Source organism: Cupressus sempervirens, chromosome 11, assembly GCF_028749045.1.
Source record: "Cupressus sempervirens isolate cs-2001-9-10 chromosome 11, ASM2874904v1, whole genome shotgun sequence".
NCBI classification, from domain to species: Eukaryota; Viridiplantae; Streptophyta; class Pinopsida; order Cupressales; family Cupressaceae; genus Cupressus; species Cupressus sempervirens.
Window position 1 is genome coordinate 743,158,139 of NC_143128.1, and position 6,980 is coordinate 743,165,118.

Genomic DNA, 6,980 nt, shown 5'->3' on the forward strand with positions numbered 1-6,980 from the left:
TGTTAGATTTGGAAATGATGCCCCATGTCTAAAAAAGGAAAAGGTTCCATCAAGCTTACAAAGAAGATTTCATGTGATAATGCATACTATGTTGAAGGATTGAATTACAATTTTTTGAGTGTGTCATAGTTAAGTGATGTAGGTTGCAAAGTAGAGTTTGGAAACAAAATTTCTAATATATATGACACCAATGGAAATCTGATAGGAAAAGGAGACCAAACTAGGAGTAATCTATTTTACCTAGATATTGAGGTTGCCACTTGTCTTATTGGTAAATTTGATGATAAGTGGTTATGGCATAAAAGGCTATATCATGTCAACTTTGACAACGTGATTAGCATCAGCAATATGAAGAAAGTGAGAGGTTTGCCTAAATTGAAAAAGCTTGACAATGTAATGTGCAAACAATGTCAACTCGACAAGATGACCAAGTCAAGTTTCAAAAGTTAAACCTATACTTCTAAGGAAGTGTTAGAGATTGTGCATGCTAACTTGTGAGAACCTATAGAAGTACAAAATTACAAAGGAGATAGATATATAATGTTATTTGTAGATGATTACTCTAGGATGATGACTATCATGTTTTTAAAGAAAAAAATTGACATCTTTCAAATGTTTAAGTGGTATTTGGCAAGAGTTAAAAAAGAAACAAGAAAGAATCTGAACTATTTGAGATCAGACAAAAGAGGAGAATTCACATCAAAATAATTTGATATGTTATGTAATAAAAAAGGAATCAAGAGACAAACTTCTACACCAAGAACCCCTCCACAAAATTAGATTGCTGAAAGAATAAATAGATTAGTGATGCATTGTGCCAGAATAGTCATGATGGAGAAGAATGTTGCTCTAAAGTACTAGACAGAAGTTGTGAGTATAGTTGTCTACAGCCTAAATCGAGTACAAATCAAGAAAGGTACAAATGAAACACCTTTTAAATTATGGCATGGTCACTTACCTAATGTCAAATATTTCAAAGAATTTGGTAGCAAATGCTATATTCTTAAGGATACTAGAAATGGTAAATTTGATGCAAAAATTGATGAAGGTATATTCCTTTGCTACTCCAAAAGAAGTAAAGCATATAAGTGTTTAAATACCAACACTAAAAAAATTGTGGAAAGTGTAAGTGTATTTTGATGATTACACAGAAGTTCATGATGATGAACCCATCAAAGGACTAGAAGAATACAAATCATTTGCATACTTCTATGAGGGAATGCCTATTGAGGAAAATGTTGCTAATCAAGTGGAGATCTAGCAACAAGTTTCAGTAACTGTCGAGTCACAGCCAGTGAATGTTGAGTTGCATTTAATTACCAAGTTGTAGAATGAAGAAAATGCATATTCTAATTCTTAAGTTAGTACACATGAAAGAGATGTTGAGTTACCTAAAAGAGATTTACATAGTGACTCTGAAGCTATAAGACCTAACATGGAAACAAGGATAGAACCAAGACTATCCAAGTATGTTAGAAGACATCACCCTACTAAAAAAATCATTAGAAATAAGGATGCCAAACCAATGACAAGGAACAAACTAAGAAATGAATCATGCTTGGTAAGCTAGAAAAACCCCAAAATAGTGAGAGATGCACTAGAAGATGATGATTGGTACAAAGCTATGGAGGAAGAAATTAAGCAGATAGAAAAGAACAAAACTTGGGGCTTAGTTCTAAGACTAGTTGATAAAAATGTGATTGGTACCAAGTGGTTTTTTATGAACAAGCTAGATGAAAATGGTGAGATCACAAGAAACAAAGCTAGACTAGTTTGTAAAGGATATGCCCAAGAAGAAGGAATTGATTATGGGGAAACTTTTGCCCTTGTTGCAAGGATGGAAAGAGTAAGAACATTACTTGCATATGCTACCTACAAAGCATTTAAAGTCTACCAAATGGATGTCAAGTCTGCATTTTTGAATGGTATATTAGAAGAAGAAGTCTACATAGAATAGCCAAAAGCATTTTTGGATGACAACAATAAAGATATGGTATGTAAACTACATAAAGCACTTTATGAACTGAAATAAGTGCCAAGAGCATGATATGAAAGGCTTCATAAGTATCTTGTGAAGTTTGGATTTGAGAGGATTGATGACAACGGTAATTTGTATATCAAAATAGAAAAAGGTAAGGACATATTGTTATTTCAAATCTTTGTTTATGACATAATATTTGGAGGAAAAGATGCTCTATGCAAGGATTTTGCTAATTAGATGAAGCATGAGTTTGAGATGTCAATGTTTGGTGAAATCAAGTTCTTTGTTGGCCTATAAGTCTATCAATTGAAGTATGGTATATTTGTTACCCAGTCAAAGTACATCAAGGAAACACTAAAGACATTTGGACTGGAAGACTCAAAACCTATGAGTATGCCTATGATAACAAGACATAAATTATTAAAAAATGATGAATTTGCAAGAGGATAGAAGAACAAGACAAAATCATTTCTCCAAATCACGAAAACTGAAACTTTCTAATTTACTCAAATTCGAATGTTTTCTTACATAGCTGACTGGCTTATTTAAAACTGACTCTCCTTTTCTAATAAAAGGATGAGAAATGTTTTTTTTCGTCTTCTACCCCAAGAAAAGGATAAGAATCCAAAAATTTCCTACTACCTATTATTGGAATCTGACAATCATGCAGTAGGCCACATGTTTTTTTTCTATCTTCTATCCAAGAAAAGGATAAGAATCTGAAACTGCCTACTACCTATTATTGGAATCTGACAATAATTAAAACTATTCTAATTTAAAGAATCTACACCCGGTCCTAGGTGGCTATATTCGGAGAGCTCATCGAACTGCTACTCTAGGTATGCCACCACATGTAGGACATTTATTGAAAACATTAAATTTAAAATACACATACAAAACATAAACATTTCTTATTCTATTTTCCGTTCTGCTACTGCAGCATACTCCCCTGTAGAAAGGATCTCAAGTCCACTTGAGATGAGGTGTTGTAGTGATAAACCGTGCTTGTTGCTTTGTTCCTCATCCATATGAATATCTTTTGTTCCATATTACTGGATACTGAATATATTGTCTCCTTGGAGTCTTTTTAGAACTATCTGCAAAAATAAATGTTAGAAAAGAAAAACCTTTCTTCATCTTTAATTTAAGCTTATATCCATCTTCCAGTTGCAATCCTGCATTTTCTTGTCTTTGACTCCCTTGGATTTGTCTTTCCTTCATCTTAATCTTTGGTTTGTCTCTGTTTCATAACATAAAAACTATTTGCTGCTGATCATTCATTTCAGTAACAACTTTATCCCATGTAAGATTTTTTCTACTACATACCTTTGTGATTCCACCAAATAGACTTTCCAATTAAATTGCTCTTTGTTGTCCTCACAAACATACCACATCTCCGTACATAGAGAATATGCAAAAAATTGACCCTGTTCGTAACCCTTAACCAGCTTTTCTATAGTCTCTTCTTTTGGAACCAAATTAGATTTCTCAATCTGAGTTTCTTCAACCTTGTCATAAACACAATCAGAATTTGTTACCTTCTCATAAACCCATTCAATCTCAGCTTCTGTTTTCATAACCTCATTAGATATCTCTTCTTTAAAAACTTTTTCATTCTGAGTCTCTATACTACCACCATTCCTTTTCCATTCTTCCATGATGGCTGCAAAATTTTCCCATAAATCAGATTCTTCTTTAGAACTTGTTGTTTTAGCTTTATCTTCATGCCATTCCTCTTGACATTTCACTACACTATGTAATTTTAGGGCTTCATCATTTGCCTCCAAACTTTCTTTCATATGAGTACTTTCCAGCATTGTACTCTTCTCTATTTTCAAAGGACACATTATTGTTCCAACCATAACTTTATCACACTGAAATCCCATAGGACTTTCCTCTTTATTCTTCTCATCAACATTTACTTGCTGCACTCCCTCGTTCTGCATTTTATCTTCTCTCAACTTAGCTTCATTCTCTTCACGTTTCCTTCTCAAACTTTTTATTTCCTCTTCTATCTTGTTTACCTCTTCTCTTTGTTTTCTCATTTCTTTTTCCTCTCTTTTCTTCTTTTCTATCACTTCCACCTTTAAGTTTGAAGACTCCATCTCTGAATTTTCTTCCTCAGTCTAATTTTCAGCATCCTTCTGTAATTTATCTTTGAGTACAGGAACCAGTGTAAATAGTGGATATGTCTTCCCTTTTACCTCTTTCAAGAATTCTTTCTTACCCATCATCATAACTTTGGCTTCTACGGCTTTTGATTCTTCTTGACTTGGCTCAACTAAAGGTATCAGTTCAATGACCTTGCCATTCTTTGTAATGGTATATGTATTCTTCACTCCATCATGATGTGCCTTGAGATCATATTGCCAGGGTCTGCCAAAAAGTAAATGGCATGCATCCATGTTAACAATATCAAACAATAATCTGTCCTTATAGGCTCCAATCTGAAATTATACCCAAGCTTGCTCTTCTACTATAGTATGCTACCCTTTATTTAACCAAGATATTCTGTAAGGATACAGGTGTTGTATTCTTGGTAGCTTCAACTTTTCCACCATTTCAAGAGACACAAATTTTTTTGTAGAACCAGAGTCTACTAGTACCTTACAAACTTTTCCTCCAGATTTATAGGTAGTTCTGAAAATGGACTTCCTTTGTGGTGGTTCTTCTCTAACAGGCCTTTTCAATAGTGTTCTTCTCATCATAAGTGCTTCCCCTTTTTCTGGATAACCATGATTGTCTAAATCTTCTTGTAAATCCACTTCTTGTGCCAGATGTATTCTTCTTTCGCCATGAGTACTAGAGCTTGCTTTTGCTGGACATTTGTGTGCCATATGACCTTGCTAATTATAGTTGTAACATCTTATTGGTCCATTCATCCTTCCTAGTGATCTTCCTCTGAAATTTGGCCTTCTACCTGTGAAACTTTCTCTGAAATTATCAAAATTAGTAACTTCATTATGCATCTCCGTCTGTGGCTGAAAATTTGGACTCCTTCCTGTAAATGTACCTCTTCCTCTAAATGGTTGTCTTCCTCTACCTCTGTTATTATTTTCTTGTCTCCTTTTGATTTTCTCTTCCACCTTCAAAGCCAGCTGATAGCATTTAGCGACGGTGTTTGGACTCAGCAACTACAACTCTTCTTGTATGTTCATCCTCAAACCATTTAGGTATCTTGCTACCTTGATACTCTCAGGTTCTGCAAATTTTGACCTTAGACTTAACTTTTGAAACTCTTCTGTATAAGTACAGACATCCATATCCCTTTGTCTGAGATTCTGCCTCTTCTGATGCAACTATACCTCATAGTCTTCAGGGAGATACGTCTCTCTTATCATTGACACCATCTTCTTCCACGAACAAATCTTCCTCTTATCTTCCTTTACCCTTTCTTCTTGCACGAAATTCCACCATGTAAGGGCTGCTCCCTTCATTCTGGACTTAGCCAATTTAACTTGTTGCGACTCTGAAACTTTCTCACATTCAAAATGATTCTCTAAGGCTTCAATCCATTCCAACACTAATTCAGCGTCCATCTTTCCTGTAAACATAGGTAACTCCATGAGTTTTCCTCCCAAAGCCTTTAAAGCTTTTAAAAATGGCCTCTTGTTCTTAGCTATTCTATCTTCTTCACTATCAGGTACATCTTCCTCTTCTTCCATTTCTTCTTTCATTTCTTTCTTCTCAACTACACTCTGCATATATTTCAACTTCCTGGCTAGTTCTACCACTATCCCCTTCAACTCTCTATTCTCATTCTGGAGAAGTTCTTCTTGCTCCTCGACCTTCTTCGCTAACTCTGCATTGGTCACCATCTTGCTTGACCCTACTGAAGAATCTTGATCAGGGGCGTTCAACATATAACTTCACAACTTGCAACTCTCAAGCTCTGATACCAAAAATGATGCAGAGCCACACCTTGGAAAGCTCAGGAGGAATACTCACTCAACTAAGTTACTTCAAGGGGCATGTACATCAATCAGCCAGGATTGAACTAGAACCAAACTCAATAGTCGATTATCTATATCCTTTCTAATCATTTGATTGCATGAATGAAAACTGTTACGAGATCAAACCTAGATATCAAGTCGACTGTCTCTCGGAATCTCTCACCTTTGTAAGATTTAAAACATTCCAATCGTATCGGCTTCCAAATCATAAAGAGAAAATGAAACAAGAAACTTTCTTCCAATATACTGCTGGCCTAACCTCTTAAACATTTCCAGAACATCGATTTTTTTTTTTTAAGACAAAGGATAATGCATGGAAAAGAATGCCCTCCGACAGCCTCTTCTCATAAATGCCAACCCTTTGGTGTGATCAGACTCGGCAAAGGCCCATATGAAAAAGAAAGTGCAGAAGATCAACCCTTTTGGCTTTCGCAAGGACCCAGCACAATCTACCCTCACATACGGCTCGTCCTCAACCACCTTCCGTATTCCTGTCTTAAAAAAAAATTGGGTGCAACTGAATCATACAAATGGGAAAATGGTTCTTAACAGAACGCCATGTGTGAAACGTCCAGGAAACAGCAATCTCAAAACCGTATATCACTGCTGAAACATCAAAAAAACACCATGAACCGAAACTTGCATAAAGAAAATTATTTCATAGCTTTCCCCATTCGATTGCTCTTTTTTTTTTTTTATATCGATTTGCAAGAGGATAGAAGAACAAGACAAAATCATTTCTCCAAATCACGAAAACTGAAACTTTCTAATTTACTCAAATTTGAATGTTTTCTTACATAGCCCACTGGCTTATTTAAAACTAACTCTCCTTTTCTAATAAAAGGATGAGAAACGGTTTTTTTCATCTTCTACCCCAAGAAAAGGATAAGAATCCGAAAACTGCCTACTACCTATTATTGGAATCTGACAATCATGCAGTAGGCCACATGTTTTTTTTCTGTCTTCTATCCAATAAAAGGATAAGAATCTAAAACTGTCTACTACCTATTATTAGAATCTGACAATAATTAATACTATTCTAATTT